We start from the raw sequence: 22,572 nt of genomic DNA on the forward strand, positions 1-22,572 counted from the left end.
GTAGACGGGGCTCAGAATTTGGTGGTGAGACCCCTCTGAGCCCGCCGGCACATAAACGTTGATTCTCTGACTCTCCGTGTTCCACTCGGTTTGTCCTCGGGACCACTCGCTGTAATACTTGCCCTAACAGTACTAATATATGTTGCAACATGGATGAATCTCAAAAACATTATGCTAACTGAAAGAAGCCAGTCTCATAAGACTACATATTGTATGATCCCATTTGTGTAAAACTTCCAAAACAGGCAAATTTATAGAGTTGAAAAGTAGAGTAGTGGTTGCTAAGAGCTGGGAGCAGGGAGGTTTGGGCAGGAATGAAGAGTGACTACTAATGGGTATGGGGTTTCTTTGGGGGATGATAAAATTTTTTAAAATTAGATTATGGTGATAGTTACCCAACTGTAAATATACTTTAAACCATTAAATTGTACACTTTTTTTTCTTTTGAGACAGAGTCTCGTTGTGTCACCCAGGCTAGAGTGCGGTGGCGTCAGCCTAGCTCACAGCAACCTCAAACTCCTGAGCTCAAGCGATCCTCCAGCCTTGGCCTCCCAGAGTGCTAGGATTACAAGTGTGAGCCACTTCGCCGGGCTGACTTGTACATTTTAAACTTAGGATATGTAATTATATCTCAATAAAACTTTTTTTTTAAGTCATTTCTGTCCTCACTGGGATTTAAAGTCTCAGGCCTCATCGCTATCACTGTCTTCCCCCTGGATTTTTCCCGAGGACAGCCCTATCTGTAGCTTCCATCTCAAGGTTGCTGTTTCTGTGTTGCCATCCCTTCAAATAAGAAAGGAAGGAAGAGCTCAAAACCCTCCAGCCCCAACATCTGCCAAGCACAAGTCCTCCACCCTGGCTGTGCATCAGAATAGCTAAAGTCACTTTTTAGAAACCCCGTTTGGGGCTGGGGGCACAGGGAGCGCGGGCCCCCGGCAGCTCATCCGTAGGCCAGGCCAGGAGCGGCGTCCGTGGAGCGCCCGCCCAGCTCCGCCCGGTTCCTCCCAGCGTCGGGTCCCAGGGCCGGACTCACCTGCCCTGCCCGCCCCGAGCTATGGGCAGCAGACGAGGGAAGGAGCCAGGCTCCTTGTGACCGTCACCCACAGCAATGGGAAGCCTGGACTTCCTGTCACCCCGCAGCAGGGCTGCTGAAAACCAGTTTTCCAACACCCGCCCAGCCCAGCGAAGAGGCCACCACGGGGATTTCGCTGTCTTTCAGAAACTCAGACTTAAGGGGAAATCTCTGCAGGCTACGGAGCAGCCACTGTCAGCACCTGGAATACGGAGGGGTGGGGAACCTGCGGCCTCCGGCCACCTGTGGCCTTCTGTATCCTTGAGTGCGGCCTTTTGACTGAATGCAGATTTTACGGGGATTTGTTCTGTGAAGTTCGGATTCGGGTGAGGGACCGCAGATGGGGATCTGGAGGGCCACATGTGGCCTTGAGGCCGCAGGTTCCCCAGCAGGCGAAGACCTTGAACCTGACACACTGATTTGGCCAGAAATTTCAGACAGAGTAGAGTGAAAGGAAGGTTTGGTGAAAAGTTTCAGGCCGTCCTGGCCGAGGGGGACAGGATGGAGCAGGACATCTGCCAGGAGTCCCGCGGCTGTAGTCTGTGAACTTGGCTGGCCCTGGCCAACGGAGGCCAGTGGAGAGTGGCTGCACCGCCAGCTCTGCCCTCCCTGGAAAAAAAGTTACCTGCTTTCTCAGGTACTACTGGGGACTAAGAGCAGAGTGCCAATTTTGCTTCTGCTCTCCTCTGTGAAGCGGGTTGTGTTTTGTTGTTGTTTTAACAACTGGTACTCAAGTTAATAAAACAGTTGACTTAAGCATCTGCAGTGGTGACTTCAGCCTCAACTCCTGGCTTGGTACTACTGGTAGAAGTAATTTGCTTACCAATCTGCTAAGGACTGTGCAAGTCAGTGAGTCGCTTGCGGATTCTCATCTGGGAGCCATCCCATGCCTTAGAACCTTCATCACAAGGAGTTTTTCCTGTAGTGATTCTCAAAGTCTTAGGGCAGGTATCTCAACTGGTCCTTTCACCTGGAGATTTTTTCCTTTGTGCCTCTGATGAAGTCAGCACACACCTTCTCCAGGGATTTTATTAATACCTTGCGGCTGGTTAGGATAACGGTGAATTGCCACCTCTGGCTCCAGGGGTGTTTCTCTGGTATCTTGAGAAGACAAGGCTGTGGTGTGGCTTCCTGACCGACTTGTTCCGTGCCCCAAGCAAACAGCAGTGAGGCAGGAGAAGGAGGGGGCAGACCAGAGCTCCACAGCACCTGCAACAGTTTCTTCATCCAAAGGGAAAAAGAAAAAAAAAAAAAAAAAAAAACCTGAAGAGGTGTTTATCTTTGCAAATATAGGAAGAGCCTATTTTTGTTTTCTATTGGTGCCTCTCTGAGGCTGCACCATCCAGCACTCGTCCTCCTCGTCTGGAGAGGGCCACCCCACCTGCATATTCCTAGCACTTTTGACCAGGGGGTGCTTTCTTTGGACTGGTGAGACCTCTCATTTGTCCTGGGGCAGTTCTGAGCTTATAGGCCACTGAGGTCTTCAGATGCAACGGGGCCTTTTTCTCCTGTGATTCTATAGTCCCATCACTGTAAAACCACAAGCGTCAGGAGGTGCGGCCTGGGCAGGAGAGTTGGGAATGGCTCAGAACAGGTGTTTGGCACACATGGAGTTTAAGCATTCTTCATTTTGACATTTTCCGAACAGCTGTCTGCATCGTTGGCTCACAGATCTCTACCTTACCCCAGCCCCCAACTCCACCAGCTATAGGCCATAAGATCTCAGGGGGACCATTCGCCAGGTGGGACCAGTAGTTGATGCATGAACCTCCTTGTCCCCGGCAGATCTCCATAGGGTTAGAACCCAGTGTTGAGTGAGTGTCTGTTTGAAAATGGCCAGAACCATGGTTTGGGAAAGGCACGGAGCAGAGAGCCTCAGCAGTGCTAGAGCCAACCGTAAACTTCTCAGGAGGGACATGTGCTTCCTTCCAGGGTATTTCTATTATGTGTGTCCCTCTATGGCCTGCATTTCTTTCAAGACTGGTCCTTTCCATTTCAAAGCCCCTCCCACCTTTTTTTTCATTGATAAGAAAAACTAGTTTTGAGCATCAAAAACCAAGCAGAAGAGTGTTTAAACTTTTTTTGGTTTTTTGACTGATGAGGTATGAGAAGAAAAAGCCCCCTGTGGTTCCAGTTATAATTGATTTTAATAAAGTTCTGAGGGGTCCTGGGAAGCTAGAACTCTTATTAAACAGGACAGGTGCATCCTCCCTTTCCTCAGCACAGTGCCCAGCGGACAAGGCCACTCTGAGGCCGAGAGGGATTTCACTAAAATCCCTGGAAGTCAGGACTGGGATTGTGGGAGCTGGGACAAGGTGGTAGTGAGGACAGACAAGTGGATGAGGCTCTATGCCTGGCCCCTGTCACCCTCAAATGTAATTGGAGCAGTTCAGTAGGTATCTGCTTTTCTAAACTACTCCAGTGGACTTGGGTAAGTCACAGATAAAAATTAGTTTAACAGCACCTACCTTGTATAATCAATGAAACAAAGCAATGCCTAATAAATACACTTGGCATTGTGAGTAACAATGGTGCCCTTTCAAAAAAATGTTAGCTGCTATTGTACTTGGATTCCACATTAGAGCTTATTAGAAGAATGGCTTCTAATACTTGAAAAACAGGTTTGGAAATCACTTATTTCTCCCATCGTCCTTGTTAAAACAAACAAACAAACAAAATAAAGGTTTTGATACATTTTATGAATAGTATGTCTTTCATTTGTATAAAAAATTTAGAAAAGAAAAGATGACAAAACAGCAGTTTTCTCCCCTAAGTTCTTCTCTAAAATGAAAAATGTTTCTATGGAAAAATGTCTCTAATCAACTCAGTTCAAAGTTTTGATGTAAAAAAGATGAAGGCAATGATCGTTCCAAGGCAGAAAGTTATACATAGAGAGAATTTTATTCTCTTATTGGACGTGTTCTACTCTTTTGCAGAGTTCCTCGTTCTGAGATCTCTCTCTTTTTTAAACAATTTCATTTAATAATTTTCTCCTATACCTGGAAATCTTGTGATTCTACAAACATTTTTCAGAAATTTAGTTTTTTCCTTCTTTAATATATGAATTGTCATTTTATGATATAAATACTCTGGATGGAGTCTTTCAATCCCACCTTCACACTCCATCACTCTGATCATTTTTGCTCTATATTATAACAATTGCATATTTTGCATCTGATATTGCCACCTATAAGAAAAGACTATACTTTAGAGCAATAAACAAGTACCCCACTCTGTTAATTCTTTAAGTAATCCAGGATAATATCTTGCAATTTACTAAGAGAGAAGAACGTCTGTAATTTTACTCCCCAGTTTAAATGATAATGAACCTATTAATGCTGTAAAAGTTGTTAAACAATTCTACATGATACATCCCTTTAATAAACAAACTTATTTCCAAGTGCTCTGAATCATGGTTGGTTGTGCTTTTCTGCAAAGCCTAACAGGATTTAATTACAGCAGATAAATACAGAGCCAACTTTATAATCAATTAAGAGTGATGAGGATTCCAAAAGCCAAGCTGTCTAGGAGGACCTTTATAAATACCATATATATCTTGTGAAAATACAGAAAGATGATTACTTCTTACTAACAAAGGAAGTTTGGTGGTTGGGCTCACGCTGAGCAAAATTGGGATACAACGTGTATTCCTAATTCCTTTCTGTAGTTCTTCCTACTTTTCAGAACTTTTCCTCCCCAGTATCCTCTCCTTCTCTTCCCATTTCCTTCTCCCCTGCAACCAAAACTGAAAGAAGGACTTTGTTTCACCCTAAGTATAACAAATACAGCATTCCTTAGCATTTAAAAACCCGTGCCTTCAGCCTTACAAAGGAAGGGAATTCTTACATGGTACAACTTTTATGAACCTTGAGGACCTAATGCTAAATGGAATAAACCAGTCACAAAATAACTAATGTGACTATATCATTCCACTTATATAAGGTAACCGGAGTAGTCATATTCATAGAAACAGAAAGTAGAATAGTGGTTTCCAGGATCTGGGGGTAGGGCAGGGCATGAGGAGTTGCTTAACGGGTATAGAGTTTCCGTTTTGCAGGATGAAAAAGTTCTGAGCTTGGTTTCACAACAATATGAATGTACTTAACATGACTGAGCTGAAATTGTTAAGACGGTAAATTTTATTTTGTGTGCTTTTTACTACAATTTTGAAAAAATCATGTCATATTAAAAGGACAAATAAGTGTTGGAGAGGATGTGGAAAAACTGGAACCCTCATCCACTGCTAGTGGGAATATAAAATAGTACAACCACTTTATAAAAATACTATGGCAATTTCTTAAAAGGTTGAACATAAACTGTATGCGATGGCATGCACATGTAATTTCAGCTGAGGCAGGAGGGTCACTTGAGCCCAGGAGTTGGAGACCAGCCTAGGCAACATAGAGGGACCCATCTCAAAAAACAAACCAACCAACCTCCTCCCACACACAAAAGTTAAATATAAACATAACCATATGACCCAGCAATCTTATTCTTAGGAATCTACCCACAAGAAATAATATATATTTTCACACAACACAAAGACATGTACATGAATGTTCATAGCATCGTTATTCGCAATAGACAAAAATTGGACACAATCCAAATGTCTATCAACTGGTGAATAGATAAACTGAATGTTTATCAATCCACACAATGGAATGTTATTAAGTGATAAAAAGAAACAAACTACTGACACATGCTGCAACATGAATGAACATCAAAAACATTATACAAGTGGGAAAAAAAAGCCAGATGCAAAAGACTTACATATTATATGATTTCATTTATAGGAAATGTTCAACAAAGGTAAATTTATAAAAGCCAAAATAAAGCAGACCAGTGTTGGCCTAGGATTGGGAATGCGGTGAACTTGGAGATTAACTGCAAACAAGCACAAAGAAACTTTTTGGGATGATGGAAATGTTTTAAACCTGGATGGGTGGTGATGGCTGTACTGGATAAATTTATGAAAAAATCATTGAAATGTACATTTTAAATTGGTTAATTTTATAGTATCTAAACTATACCTCCATAACATAAATATTAAAATTTTTCAATGTAAAAACAACCACACTTAACATAAGGGTGAGCCATCTTCGGAGCAGATCCTCCAGCCCTGTTTGAGCTGCCCCGTGGGTGTCTCCTGGAGCAGAGGTGAGCTGTCTCAGCTGAGCTCTGCCCAAGTTGAAGCTTTGTGAACAAAAGAAATATACACACATACATAAACCCATGGCCCACTAATGTAACTAAAATCTCCTGTTCCCACAGATTCTAACATGCTTTCCTTACCTTCTTGAAGAGAAAATGTCTGCCACTGCGGAATCCCCATCAGTGAAATGCGTTTTACAGGCACTATCATCTTTAAGTCTTAAAACAACCCTAGCAGATAGTTACTAGTATACATATAATATACAACAGTGCATATTGTAAGACATCCCAATTTCGTCATTGACTATTTCTACTCTCCAAAACTCATGTTGACTCACTCCTGTAATCCTAGCATTCTGGGAGGCTGAGGCAGGATGATCATGACAGCACTGCATTCTACCCAGGGTGACAGAGCAAGACTCTGTCTCAAAAAAAAAAAAAGAAAGAAAAAAAAAAGAGAGAGAGAGAGAGAGAAAAAAAAAAAACTCATGTTGAAACTTAATCTGCATTGTGGCAGTATTGAGAAGTGGAGCCTTAAGAGGTGATTGGATCATGAGGGCTCTGCTCTCTTGAATGGATTAATCCATTCATGGATTCATGGGTTACCATGGCAGTGGGACTGGTGGCTTTGTATGAAGAGGAAGAGAGACCTAAGCATGTTAACACACACTCAGCCCTCTCGCCATGTGATATCCCGTGCCGCCTTGGGAATTTGCAGAGTCCCCACCAGCAAGAAGCTCTTCATCAGATGTGGACCTTAACCTGGGATTTCTCGGCCTCCATAACTGTAAGAAATAAATTCCTTTTCTTTGTAATTACCCAGTTTCAAGCATTCTCTTATAAGCAACAGGAAACAAAGACATTCATAAACATTGGAATACAAAAAAGTCTGCCTTTCCATGAAAAAAATACTTGGTTGGCCCCATTTTACATATATAGAAACTGAGGTTTAAAAAGAAAAAAATTTTTGCGAGATCCCGCAGTCTATAAGTGACTGAGCTAATGGCCATGCTTTTAGCTTTGGCACTGTGCTGCCTTCCACTACACTATGATATGCTTTTTCAAGATCCATATGCTCCCTCCCTAAATAACCCCACTCTTTTGAGAATAGTTGATCTCAGAGGGTGGGATTTGGCCTTCACTCAGTCTACCCTGGTTGGCCCTGGACAGTCAGGCCAAGACGTGTCACCTGTCCCCTCTGTTGTAAGGGGAGCAGATGAGTGGCCCTGAGCTCTGTGAGCCATTCCCTTTTGTGTGCCTGTCTCTTTGGCTTTTATCCATTGTAGGGCTTCATTCATTGCTGTCCTGGGGAAAAAGGACATACTCTATCATTAGGTGATTGGGAAGTGGGAGAAATGAGAAGAGATTGAGAATGAGAGGGTCAACTCATTTTGTGAAATTCGAAAGCAAAAAGAGTACAGCTTCCCAGGAAACAGTGAAGAGAAAGCATGTTTGACCAGGAGAAAAAGCTTGAGACTTTGGCTGGGGCCCTTTGCTAAGGGATAACAGTGCTGTTTGCATGTTTGCCGGCTGGGGAATGGGGAAAGGGGAAATTGATCATAAATGGGAAGGAGAACTACAGTTTCTGGGTTTTGACAGAAACATCCCATAAAGGGTGTACTTACATAAGTGACTGCTATGTTGTTAATTTCTGAACTCTCCCCAGCCCACCACCCTGGCAGGGAAGGGGAGACAACTGAGTCACATCTTAACATTAACAACCCGCCCACCTCAAAACAAAGCAAACTTTTGGTGTCAGGATTGAAATTTTCTCCTGCCTTTGCAGGAAAAGGAGGTGGAATTAGTGCAAATGTAGGTGTCGTAGCTACACAGCTGCTGTAATCGTCACACCTTAAGAAAGAAAGATCAGCTTATTCTGCTGGTGTTAAAAAGTCTCAGGCAACTGGCGGGTTTAAGAACATTAAGCTTCTAGGAATAATTTTCAGATATTACTAACACATAACGCTGGAGAGGGGAAGAGGAGAGGGAGAGAAAGGATGAAGGAGAGATAGACAAAGCCAGATAAGAAATACCAAGAGAGAAAATCTAATATCAGAGGCAGGAATACTTAAAGGTCATCCCAGAATATGTCATTTAGTGCTGGATTCCACAGTCCCCTGGATTATTGTGGTTTAGCATTTGGGTGACCATATATGCACACCATATATTTGGATCCTTGCCCTGAGTTTAGAGTCTACAGGAGTAGAATTCAATAACAATTACGTTGTATAGAATTATGCATACACTAACTGATCCAGTGGTGTGCCAAGGTTAGAGATGTGGGTGCTGTTCACTGTAGGTATAGACATTAAAGGACTCAATGTAGGGAATTTAAGAATAATATAAAACTTTCAGCAATTCTAAAGAAGGCCAATGATGAGATATTCCTGTCCCCCAAAATATATCACTGATTTAAGTTCTAAATAACTGTTGCAGTTTCTCTTGAATTTTTCTTATTTTTATTAAGTTATAATTCACATACCATAAAATTCACCTATATAAAGTGTACAATTCAGTGGATTTTAGTATATTCACAGAGTTCTGCAGCCATCACCATAATCTAATTTTAGAATATTTTCATTACCAGTTGAGTTTTAGTAATACAGATGTAAGCTTCTAATTAGCACATTTTTATTACTAGTCTTTTAATAGCTTTGCATACTACATGGAAATGAATTTGGAGAATTTTCAGTTATATTCTTGGCCCCTGGTTCAATGGAATTTAGCTTTTTGCATTAGTTTTGAAAGTAAGTTCATAATAGTCTAGAATTGTTTGAGATCTCTGAGCAGTTCTTGCCTCCAACCCCATCATTTACATGTCCCTACATTCGTTCATTCATTCTTTCATTCATATATTTTTTAGAGACAGGGTCTTGCACTGCACTCAGGCTGAAGTGCAGTGGCAGATCATAGCTCACTGCAGCCTCAAATTCCTGGGCTCAGGTCATCCTCCTACCTCAGCCTCTCCAGTAGCTGGGACTATAGGCCTATGGCACCACGCCCCATATCCCTACATTTAAACAGTAGATTCAAAACAAACAATGATAGATGTAAGCAATTTATTTATTTATTTATTTATCTGGCATGAAATTTTTAGATGAGGTTAATCAGATACAAAAATATTTGCAAGGCTGGGCACAGTGGCTTACGCTTATAATCCTAGCACTTTGGGAGGCCGGGGTGGGAGGATCGCTTGAGGCCAGGAGTTTGAGACCAATCTGGGCAATAGCGAAACCCATCTCTACAAAAAATAAAGAAATCAGCCAGGTGTGGTGGCACATGCCTGTAGTCCCAGCTGCTCGGGAGGCTGAGGCAGGAGGATCGGAGGTAGGAGCACAGAGGTTTGAGGTTGCAATGAGCTGTTATGACACCACTGCTTGGGTAACAGGGTAAGACCTTGTCTTAAAAAAAAAAGAAAAAGAAAGATTTTCAAAAAGCCAGAATCAAACATGAATAATGTACAATGAAACACAATGCTTTAAAATTATTCCTTGAAGATCTGTGCATAGATGTTGTGGAGAATTCTATACAACAACAAAATGTTAGGGACCTGGGCATTTATATTTAAAAAAGAATAAAAGTTCAAAGATGCCAAGAGAAACAATGAAAGATGCTGGTCTTTCATTGCTGGAAGAAATCAAAGGTCAATGTCTGAAATTAGCTGGGCATAATGTTTGCTTTGAAGAGAGATTGGTAGATAAATCTGGCTATACTATCTATTGAATGAGAAAATGTGTGAAGAAGGTCAAATTTGATGAGGTCATTGACAAATTTTTCTAAGTTAACTCTCAAAAATAGAAAATGTAATGTTATTCATGATTTCCATAGACCAATGTGTAGGCATTTTCCCTTACTTCAAAAATACATTAATGTGATTAAAAACATCAATGATTTTACTTTTTTCCTTTATTTCACTGAAATGTTTAATTCTTATTCTTATTTTTACCAACATGATTATATATATGAAGTTAAAAGACAATTTCTCCATCTGCATTTCTTTCTTGGCCATTATTAATCATTTCTTTCTTCGTATTACTGAAAATAGTTTCATCATATAGAATGGTGGAATTAAAATTAAATTCTGCCCTGCAAGATATTTGACCACTGAATTATTTATCTTTGAAAATTACTTTATATTTGGTTTCTTTTTTTTTTTTTTAAAAAAACCTATGTTATCATAAAAAATATACACTAATGACTGCCTTCCTACAAATCTCTCTGTTAGAACGTAAAGGCAACAGGACTCACATCTGATATTCACATGTATCAGATGCTAGGACAGGCAGTTTCTTGTGTGTTGTTTGATTCAATCATCACACCAACCCCCTGAAATAGATTTTATTTTCATTTCATAGATGAGGCTTAGAGAGGTTTAGCAAAGTAGGCAAGTTGCATAGTAACATGTGGTTTCTAGTCAGTGGATTTGAATCCAGATCTGTCCACCTCCAATGAGTGGTATTGCCCTGCAGGTGTTCACAGTGTCATTGAGAATTCAGAACACATACATAAAGATAAAATAATACAAATAATATAGCCAAGTACCCAATAAAGACCTGGACCAAAACCTCTATGGGGTTAGGAAAAGGAGCCATCACTAGGAGTCTCAACGTTGAGGAGGGTTTATGGGGGAAGGCTCGAGCAAGGCCTGAAAAGGAGTATTCAGATTCAGAACTTTAAAAGAAATAGGAATCAATATGAAATCTGAGAGTCTGCTTTTGGCCTGTGAGGACTCTAATCACTAAATTTAATTGATTAAGGACTTGCTTAGAGAAGAAAGTTCATACAATTTTGGCCTACCTAAACAAGCAAGGAAAATTCTTTTTTTTTTTTTTTTTGGTCCTCATAGGTGCAGGCTACCTACTTTCATTATAGTCTTGGCTAACACAGACTGGATCATGTCCAGCCATCTTCAAGTTTGGCTTAGATTTCAGAAGCTAATGCTATTGCATTTAATGTAACAAATACTTAGATCACAGTAGCTACAGATAAAGCTTAGCACTGATTTTTTTTGAAATTTTATGATATTCAAATTACTGTATATACATATATACACACAAATATATGTTTACACACAAATGGTAGCTATGAACAGAGTATATACATACTCTTGTGTGCCTTGCTTTTCTTTACTTAACATATATTATAGAGTTTCATATCAGTATAGAAATATCTGCCTCAGAGACAGCTTCTCCCATTCTCTCTGTGAGATTAAAAATTCCTTTCTGGCTGGGCGCGGTGGCTCACGCCTGTAATCCTAGCTAGTGTAATCCTAGCACTATGGGAGGCCAAGGCGGGCGGATCCTTTGGGCTCAGGAGTTCAAGACCAGCCTGAGCAAGAGTGAGACGCCCCCCCATCCTCTACTAAAAATAGAAAAATTAGCCAGGTGTTGTGGTGTGTGCCTGTAGTCTCAGCTACTCAGGAGACTGAGGCAGGAGGATCGCTTGAGTCCAGGAGTTTGAGGTTGCAGTGGCCTGGGTGACAGAGCAAGACTCTGTCTCCAAAAAAAAAAAAAAAAAATTCCTTTCTTCCTTGGCAATCCTCATTGTCTCAATAATTGGTTCTTCCTGTGACAAGCAACTGAAGCTAGACCCAAACCCCCTTCAGTTTCAACAACAGAACAATTATAACAATATACTAATAAAAGTTATGTGAACGTGAAAAAAAGAAATATCTGCCTCGTTTCTTTTGTTTTTATTTTTATTTATTTATTTATTTATTTTTGAGACAGAGTCTCACTCTGTTACCCAGGCTAGAGTGAGTGCCGTGGCGTCAGCCTAGCTCACAGCAACCTCAAACTCCTGAGCTCAAGCGATCCTCCTGTCTCAGCCTCCCGAGTAGCTGGGACTACAGGCATGCACCACCATGCCCGGCTAATTTTTTCTATATATATTTTTAGCTGTCCATGTAATTTCTTTCTATTTTTTAGTAGAGGTGGGGTCTCGCTCTTGCTCAGGCTGGTCTCGAACTCCTGAGCTCAAACGATCCGCCCACCTCGGCCTCCCAGAGTGCTAGGATTACAGGCGTGAGCCACCGCGCCCGGCCTATTTATTTATTTATTTATTTTTTTTTTGTTGAGACAGAGTCTCACTCTGTTGCCCAGGCTAGAGTGAGTGCCGTGGCGTCAGCTTAGCTCACAGCAACCTCAAACTCCTGGGCTTAAGCGATCCTACTGCCTCAGCCTCCCGAGTAGCTGGGACTACAGGCATGCGCCACTATGCCCGGCTAATTTTTTCTATATAGATTTTTAGGTGTCCATATAATGTCTTTCTATTTTTAGTAGAGACGGGGTCTCGCTCAGGCTGGTCTCGAACTCCTGACCTTGAGCAATCCACCCGCCTCGGCCTCCCAGAGTGCTAGGATTACAGGCGTGAGCCACCGCGCCCGGCCCGGCCTATTTATTTATTGTTGAGACAGAATCTCACTCCATTGCCCAGGCTAGAGTGCTATGGTATTGGCCTAGGTCACAGCAACCTCAAACTCCTGGGCTTGAGTGATCCTCCTGTCTTAGACACCGAGTAGCTGGGACTGCAGGTGCGTGCCACCACACCTATTTTTAGTTACCTGGCTAATTTTTTCTATTTTTAGTAAAGACAGGGTCTCACTCTTGCTCAGGCTGTTCTAGAACTCCAAAGCTCAAGCAATCCTCCCACTTTGGCCTCCCAGAGTGCTAGGATTACAGGCATGAGCCACCTCGCCCAGCCCCTATTTTACTGTAGCCAAGTGCTTTGATCTATTTAATCTGAACCCTATTCGTTGACCCTGAAATTGTTTCTTTTGGTTTGCTATTACAAACAGCATGCCATGTAATAACCTGAAACATATATCATTTGCTCATGTGTAAATAAATCTATAGGATAAATTCCTAGAAGTAGAGATTTTGGGTCAAATGATATGTAAATTTTTAGTATTTAAAGATAGTGCAAAAATCCCCTTCATAAAGGTTGACACTGATTTTTCTTTTAATTTATCTGGAACCAAATTATTTTCTTGTAGAAACAAAAGACTGATCCATTAATGCATTGTATTGTCTGCTGGGTCCACTGAAGCAGCCTACCATGAAAGCACATTCAATTCATTTCATCCTGTATTACTGGAGTCTGAGCTATGTGCAAAGCATAACTTAAAACAGTGAACAACAAAATGTACTGGGTGGGGTAGTTAGAGACATACTGCAAATACTAGAGAATAAAAAACTATCTACTCCATTAAAACAGCCACTTTCACACAGGTGGAAAGGCCTAAGAACAGAGTGCAGAGGAATCTTGAAAAAGGAGGCTTTTTTTGTTCTTCCCTGGGCTGCTCCTAAAGCCTTGAGACACCTGGGACAGACAGAGTCAGGGTCTTGGCTGTGCCAGTCTTAAGACAGGAGAATCCAGCAACAGAGATAAAACTTGGGGTAAGTACCCTGAGAAAATGAACACAAACTAGGGGGTGAGCCAAGAAAAACTTTGAGTGGCTGGGGGTAGAGAAAGGGGAGAGAGGAACCCGAGAGAAAGAGAGCTTTGGACTTCTTGGTGGGCAGAGAGAAAAGCTCATGGGGAGAAGGGCAGTTTGGGGAAAATACAGAAAAAGAGAGGGTAGGGTTTGTTTAAAAAGGTTCATTACCACCTCTTCCCTATTGTTATCTCTCAGGCTTGGTCCGCTGAATACCACTTTAACGGGTTCCTACCCACCTAGAATCAAGTTGTCTCCATTTTCTTTCCACTGGAAATGCTTTTTTTGTCCTTCTCCCATGTGACACAGGCCAAGGCATCTGGTGTCTTACCCTCTTCTTCCTGCTTCTTTCCTTCTTTGCACCAAATGCTTAGTGCAAACCTAGGCACATAGTTACCCATTTGTGAACCAGAATCCTTATCCTGTACCTCTTCTCCAGCCCAACAGCCAGGATGCATACTATAGGGTAAATCAACCACCTCAATGCAGGTTAAGGCTTTGGTTTGCTGTGAAAAGGTCTGAGCTCTTTCTAGTTCCAATTCCTTCATCTTCTCCTTCAAGAAAAAATCCTGTTAAATATCAAACCCAAGAAGAAAATACAGATGAGATGCCTAATGGAAGTAAAAACCCAGTAACTTCATAAAGTCATAGATTGGAAGTTTGGAAAAGATGTCAGGGGTCACTCGGTCCCATACTGCAACAGGAATCCCCAGACCACTGTTCTGTAATGACCAGAAACTCTAGTAAGTTTGGGGACAGATCAGCTCCTAGAGTAGTTTGATTATTAACAGTCCTCCTTATAAGTGAGCCTAAATTTTCTTTCCTTGTAACATTTACCCATTAGTCTAGTTGTTATATCTGGAGTCACATGAAATGAATATAACTTCTCACTCCTCTGAATGCTTATAGTACTTACTGCCTATGTCATTTCTCTAGGACTTACTATACCTTATCTGGAGAGATTTAATATAGGAATTCATCAGCGAACACCTATGAACAATCCATAAAGTGGCAGCCTTTGCTTACATTCTGTGAAGATTTCAATAAATAAGACAGGGCCATGCCCTCAAAAGCTGAAAGTATGAAAAAGGCACATAGCTTTGCCCAGTGGCAGTACTGTAGCCAAAGAGGTTTATCCAAGGTGCGATGATTGCTAATTAAAAACTTTTCCCAATACCCGGCCATGATGACTTGAATATAGTCAGCATTGGCAATTTTTGACAGTCTCTACGGAGTCTGAATAAAAAAAAGAAAACAAAAAGAAGAAGTCACATAAATAATTAATATTAAGTGATATCTCTATTAGAAGTGTGAACAGAACACTGAGGGACACCAGAAGAGGGAGTAATGGAATGTGTGGATAGGAAACCAAAAAAAAAAAAAAAAAAAAAAACTTTCTTGGTTAATGAATATTTGATCTGGGTTTTGAAGGATGATAGTGTATTTGGCAAGTGAAGAAATGGGAAGGGAATTTAGCAGGTATTGATTTGGGGGATTTCTTTTAGGCTTACAGAGAGGTAAACTAGAGTCTGAGGCCTAAAATTCTTTACTGCCCGGGGTGGAGAGATTCTAAGATGACTGCTGGAGATCCCCATCTCCTGGTTCTCGTGCCCTTGTGCAATCTCTTTCCTTTGATTGTGGGTGGGACCTGTGACTTGCTTCTAACCAATAGAGTGCTGCAAAGGTTATCACCTTTGCATGTCACTTCTGTGATTGTGTTACATAAGGTATGATGCCCAGCTTGCTGGCATTGATGAAGCAAAGGGTCATTTCAGGACGGCACACATGGCAAAAACCTAGAGTAGCCTTTGGCCAACAGCCAGCCATGAAATGAAGATGGCCTTCACAGGCAGCAAGAAAATGAGGCTCTCATTCCAACGGGCCACAGGACCTAATTCTGCTACCAACCATCGGAATTTGGAACAGATCCCTTCCCAACCAAACCTTGCAATGAAACCACAGCCTGACCAACGCCTTGATTTCAGCTTTATGAGACTCTCCCACCAACCCATGCCTGAATTCTTAACCCACAGAAATTGTGAGATAATAAATGTGTTATTTTAAGCTGGTAAATTTCTGGTGATACTGTTTTGCAGCATTAAATACCTAATACAGAGCCGGGCACAATGGCTCGCACTTGTCGTCCCAGCTACTTGTGAAGCTTTGGCAGGAGGATCATTTAAGGCCAGGAGTTTGAGAGCAGCCTGGGTAATATAGCAAGACTCTGTTTTAAAAACAAACAAACAAACAAACAAAAAACCCTAATACATTCTCCTTCCACTTTTGCTGTTCTGATTCTTTCCTCCCCCTCTTCTTTATCTTCTTTCTTTCTTATTTATTTATTTATTTATTTTTTAAGACAGAGTCTCTCTCTGTTACCTGGACTAGAGTGCCGTGGTGTCTTCCTAGCTCACTGTGACCTCAAACTCCTGGGCTCTAGCAATCCTCTTGCTTCAGCCTCCCGAGTAGCTGGGCTCTACAGGCGCAAGCCACCATTCCTCGCTGATTTTTTTCTATTTTTAGTGGAGACGGGGTCTCACTCTTGCTCAGGCTGGTCTTGAACTCCTGAGCTCAAGCGATCCTCCCACCTCGGCCTATCTTCTTTCTTTACCCTCTTCTTTCTCTGCCTTATTTTTTAGAAAGGAACTAAACTGACTTTTCTGCTAAACTTAGTCCAGAATGCTCTCTCTCCTCTTGAAATACAGCAGGTAATAGCTTTGTCTAAGATTGAGTGGAAAAAGGAATTGTGTGCAAGAGCTTGGATTTTGGAGTCAGAGGGACTTGGGTTTGAATCTTGACCCCTCTACTTAACAGCTATGCGAATCTGGGCATGTTATTTAATCTCTCCGAACTTCCCTTGCAGTAAAATGGTTATAAAAAGAATGTGCTCTCAACTGAGCAGTGGCAGGAACAGTGGCTAAAGGTTCTTGCTGGCAATGCCAGTGTTAACTCCTGGTGGAGTGCCTAAAAGAAAGCTAACTTTTCACACTGTTGAAAAAAAAAAGAAAGAAGGAAATTAGCCTCCTGCCAGCATAGTTCAAATTGTACTACCAAGGCTCCTCTCTGTTTTCACAGCCTTAGTATGTACTAGAAATCAAAAGGGAAGTCCTAGAAAAACTGCTGCACCATGGCTTGCACCACTGTCTTTCATTTATTTTTTTTTTTTAAGTAGAAATTTTTCTCTAGTTCTCTCTCTCTCTGTTTTTTTTGTTTTTTTTTTTTTTGAGACAGGACCTTGCTTTGTTGCCCAGGCTGGAGTGCAGTGGCACAATCAGTTCACTGCAGGTTTGAACTCCAGAGCTCAAGCAATCCTCCCACCTCAGCCTCCCAAGTAGCTGGGACTATACTACAGATGCACACCACCATGCCCAGCAAACTTTTTAATTTTTTTTTTTTTTTCTCTCGTAGAGATGGGTCTTACTATGTTGCCCAGGCTGGTCTTAAACTCCTAGCCTCAAGCCATTCTCCCACCTTGATCTCCCAAAGTGCTGGGATTGCAGGTATGAGCCACCACACCCAGCCTGCACTGCTGTCTCCTAGAATTTTAAGAATACTATACTTGCAGTTTATATTTACAGCATTTCTCTCCCTCTCCCTCTCCTATCCTCCAGCCCTCCCTGGCAAATTTTGGGCACGAGCCCATTGTGAGGATGCAGACTTGGCTCAATGAAGAATGTGAGTAGAAATACTGTTACTTAAAATCATTCCTTCTCAGTGATGACTAAGGCTTTGGTACTAGGTTAAGTTTATCTACTTCTCTCTTTCTCTCTTTCAATTGTGACATATTTTAAACATTTAGAAAATGCCAAAATTGTGTAAAATATCCCCACTAGATATCCACCACCTAGATTTAATGAATATATTTGCAATATTTAATGTTACAGATAAAATAAAAAACATTTCATGTCCCTACTTATTTCTGAAGAGATAGCTCCTATGCTGAAGTTTTGTGTGACCCTCCCTCTGTATATTTTTATAGTTTATTACATATTTATGACCATATAGCTGTATAGGATATAGCTATTCTGTTATTAGCTATATATAACAATATTGGTTTGTATCTTAAAATTGTACATTAGCAGTATCACACTTTATCAATCTGCAACTTTCTTTTTTTGCTCAACAAAAATGTTTTTGACTTATTTATTTTGATGCATATAAAGCTTGTTAAGTAATTTTAATTGCTATATATTATATATGAATATACCACAGTTAATCCATTAGTTCATGTGAATGGACAGTTAAATTGTTTCGGTTTGTTACTATTGCCAATAATGTATCTCTGATAGCTTTTGCTTTTTGGATATTACAACTGAGCAAAAGTTTTACTGGTTAAATTCTAGACATGAAATTGCCAAGTCATAGAGTATATGCATTTTCAACTTCACTTGATATTGCCAATTTGCTCTCCAAACTGGTTGTGCCAAACTACACTCTCTCAATCTCTCCCAACATTATTATCAGATTTTTTTTTTTTTTTTTTTTTTTTGAGACAGAGTCTCACTTTGTTGCCCAGGCTAGAGTGAGTGCCGTGGCGTCAGCCTAGCTCACAGCAACCTCAGACTCCTGGGCTTAAGCAATCCTACTGCCTCAGCCTCCCGAGTAGCTGGGACTACAGGCATGCGCCACTATGCCCGGCTAATTTTTTCTATATATGTTTTTAGTTGTCCATATAATTTCTTTCTATTTTTAGTAGAGACGGGGTCTCGCTCTTGCTCAGGCTGGTCTCGAACTCCTGACCTTGAGCGATCCACCCGCCTCGGCCTCCCAGAGTGCTAGGATTACAGGCGTGAGCCACCGCGCCCGGCCTTATTATCAGATTTTTATAATCAGATACATGTCAGATGGCATTATGCTGTTATTTTAAATTCTGCATTTCCCTTATTACTCAAGAAGTTGAGCATCTTCTAACTGATTATCGATCATTTGGGGGTCCTTGTCTGTGAATTGCCTTTTCACTTTTTTTGCCTATTTTTAAATCTTTTCTTTTTCTTTTTCTTTTTTTACAAACTTGAGGACATTCTGTATATATTCTGGATACTAGGTGGATTATATTTTGTCCAACAGAAGTTTTAAGTATCTATATAATCAAATATCTATGTGATCTATGTAATCAGATCTTTCTCTAGAGAGTTTGTGCTTTTAGGGTCTTGTTTAAAGAAATCTCTCCCCATATAAATATCATTAATATATTCTACTGCATTTTCAAAAAACATTTTAAAGTTTGCATTTTATATTTAGATATTTAATTTACCTAAAATTTGTTTTTGTATGGAATGATACAGGAATATAATTTTATTTTTTTCCATATGGTCTGGCTACTATCTTTGCTATTCTTTTTCACTGGTATTTTTGTGTCACATCCAACCACGCTATTTCAATTAATCTGTCTTTATAAAGAGTTTTGCTTTCCTGTAGGTCAAATGCCCCTCTCTTATTTGTCTTAAAAATTATGTAGCCTAGTCTTTACTTTTCCATAAGAATTTTAAGATCAGCCTGTTACACTATAGTGGTCTGGCCAAAAAAGAAAAAAGAAAAATGAAAAAAGAAAGAAAAAAAAAAAAAAAAGATCAGCCTGTCAAAGTCCAGGAAAAACCTTGTAGGGATTTCTACCGTAATTGCATTAAGTGTAAAGATTAATTTGGAGAGAAATTGATAATACCATTTGTGTATATGCTGTGTTTTCCATTTACTTAGGTCTCCTTATCTGTTCTTTACTGAAATTGTATACTTTTTCTCAATAAAGATTTTTGCACCTCTTGTTAAATTTATTTCTTGGTATTTTGGTAATTATTGGTTGCTAGTTTATAAAAATATAATTGATTTTGGTATCATGATCTTGTATTCAGCAAACCTGATTGTATATGCTCTAATAGTTCCAAGATTTTCGTGTCAACAATCTTTAGGGCACCATGTGTACTCCAAAGTCAAGACTAATGATAAAGTCATAGCTAAAACTATAAAAATCAGGAAGTGACAAATAGATCCCTTAAAATTTTGTTCATCCTTATCAATCCTTTTGTCTCTTAAGTTTCTTGTTCTCCGCCCCTCCCCTAACACACCACACACTGACTACGACTTCCAGAGACTTGTCTGTACACAGTTTTTTTGTTTTTTTTTGAGGCAGAGTCTCACTTTGTTGCCCGGGCTAGAGGGCTGTGGCGTCAGCCTGGCTCACAGCAACCTCCAACTCCTGGGCTCGAGCGATCCTCCTGCCTCAGCCTCCGTAGTAGCTGGGACTACAGGCATGCGCCACCATGCCTGGCTAATTTTTTCTATATATTTTTAGTTGTCCAGCTAATTTCTTCCTTTTTTAGTGGAGACGGGGCCTCGCTCTTGCTCAGGCTGGTCTGGAACTTTTGAGCTCAAACAATCCATCCATCTCGGCCTCCCAGAGTGTTAGGATTACAGGCGTGAGCCACCGCGCCCGGCCCAGCCCACAGTTTTAACAATCATGTAATCCTACAAGGTTCTCAAAAGAAAACAGATGTCCTTTCCGACCTATTCAGTTTGGGTAAAATCAAAATTAATGGCTTAATTATTATAATCGGATAAATAGTATACACACGCAGCACAGCAACACACAACTTTTTTTATCTTCTATCACATTCACATTTACTTGTCTTGGAGTTTATAATGCACCTGTTAACTCCAAAATTCTTTTCTCTGTTGTTTGTTTTCTTCTGTTTCTCATGTTGGAGGTCTACCTCACAGGCCTGGCGATCGTTGTCTTACCGGTTCACATTTAGGAGTGACTGATGGGTATGATGTTAGGATTACTTATTTGTGTTACAAATGATATTATTTTCTCTTGGCTGTTCTGTCAGGCTGTGGTAGGGAGGGGATGTGGGAAGGAGTTATAAGTCAGGAAAAGGGTCTGTATGGCCTGACATTTAATATATAGATTTTAACTTAGCCCTTCTGTTTTTATTTAATTAAGCTCTTCACTGTGTCTAGAGTCCCGGAGTCCACTGCCCCTCTGTGATAACCCCTCCCTGGAGTGAACCTCAAGTCATCTTTCCGAGAGTTGGGGGACAGATAGTCACCTGCCTTGGTGAGCCTGATGAGGGATTTGGAAAGGGATGTTTATAGCTCCTTAGACATTTAGTCTATCCTTTTGCTTTCAGCGCTACACCTCTCCCTCTGTGTTCTAAATTACGTCCAATTCTTGAATCTCCATAGGGTTCTATTTTTTCTTAATATTTATATTGTGAGATTTTTAAGTAAAAATTTGTATTAATACAGAAAAGTTGAAAAAAACCCATAATATATGTCTATGATACTTGCAAATACAACTTTCCCTTCCCCTCAGTTTCTTGTTTATCTTTTGACTTTGTTTATTCAGTGTTTGTCATGCAGAAGTTTTTTTTTCTTTTTGTTTTTTTAAATGAAGTTGAAAGTTATGGCTTCTGTGTTTTGTGTTATACTTATAAAAGTCTTTCACATCTCCAGGGTAAGAAAATATTGGCCGGGCGAGGTGGCTCACACCTATAATCCTAGCACTCTGGGAGGCTGAGGAGGGGGGATTTTCTGAGCTCAGGAATTTGAAACCAGCCTGAGCAAGAGCCAGATCTTGTCTCTACTACAAAAAAAAAAAAAAAAAAAATTTTAGCTGGGTGTGGTGGTGCGCGCCTGTGGTCCCAGCTGCTAGGGAGGCTGAGGCAGGAGTTTGAGGTTGCAGAGAAAGAGTCAGTCTCAAAAAAAAAAAAAAAAAAAAATAGTTAAAAAATATTGTCCTGTCTTTTCTTCTAGAACTTTATACTCTCTTTCTTCACATTTTTGGAAAGTTGATGAATGTGGAATTTATTTTGTTGTAAGATATCACGTAGTGGTAGGTATCCAACAATTTTTTTTTCTTCCCAGCTGGCTATCTAGTTGTTTCAGCACAATACTTTGAATTATTTATCCTTTTTTTTGGTGATTTGAGATGCCACTTTTATATTAAATTCCTATTTGAATTAAGGTCCTTTCTAAGTTTCTATTCTTTTCCATAGATTAAAAAAAAAATTCATGCTCCATTTATCACACAATTTCAATTATTATTGTAGTTTAATAATAGGTTTAACTATCTGGCTTTCTAATTTGAGGTTTAATAATAGGTTTTGTATCTTTCTACAAGGATCTGGAGAACATCCCAGTAAATGTTCAGGTCAAAATCCTTGCAGTAATCCTTTCTCTTTCTCTCACCTACTACATCTAACCCATCAACAAGTCTGGTCCATTCTACCTTCAAGATATATCCTGAGTCTGACCAATTCTCTAGCACTCCATCCTAGACAAAGCCACCATCATTTCTGTCTTCCAGATTATTGCAATAGCCCTCCAAATGGTTTCCTTGTTTCTGTGCTTGTTGTCCCTACTGTATAGTCTGCACACAGAAGCCTGGGTAGCATGCAAATCAGATGTCAGCCTCATGCTCAAAAACCCTCCAGTAGCATTCCATCTTCCTCAGAGGAAAAGCCAAGTGCTCACCTTGGCCCACCCAGCCTGAATGACCTCTTTAGACCCCCTCCCCAACCACCCCTCCTTCACTCAGCTCCAACCCCAGGGGCCTCCTAGCTATTTCTCAAGCAAACACAACGACAAACTAAGTGTAATCTACCCCAGGCCTCTTCCCTTGCCATTCCTACTCCCTGGATCTTGTTTCCCTCAGATATCCATTTAGACTAGTGGCAGAGATGGAAGACAGGGAAAAAGATTGAATCACTGTAGCTTACACATACTTTATTTTAGCACTATTTTGTTCTACAGTTATTATCATGCAGAAATTACTATTATTATATGGAAAACATTATATGTTTTCCAGCTAGGCTGGAGTTGTTTTAAAGTCAAAGACCACTTCTTAAAATTCATTTTTGTATTCAAAGCATCAGTTAGATATTTTGTACTCCGCCCCCCATGAATGAATAACTCC

The 22,572-nt window shown here is 40.5% G+C and overlaps 1 non-coding gene across 1 annotated transcript; it reads left to right on the forward strand.

Moving 5' to 3' along the window:
* Window positions 1-14,754: 14,754 nt before the first annotated feature.
* On the forward strand, window positions 14,755-14,894 carry LOC138376775 (U4 spliceosomal RNA). The gene has a single exon (XR_011231742.1). It is a non-coding gene; the product is annotated as a U4 spliceosomal RNA (small nuclear RNA).
* The last annotated feature ends 7,678 nt before the right edge of the window (window positions 14,895-22,572 follow it).

This window comes from Eulemur rufifrons, chromosome 28 (genome assembly GCF_041146395.1).
Source record: "Eulemur rufifrons isolate Redbay chromosome 28, OSU_ERuf_1, whole genome shotgun sequence".
Lineage (NCBI taxonomy): Eukaryota > Metazoa > Chordata > Mammalia > Primates > Lemuridae > Eulemur > Eulemur rufifrons.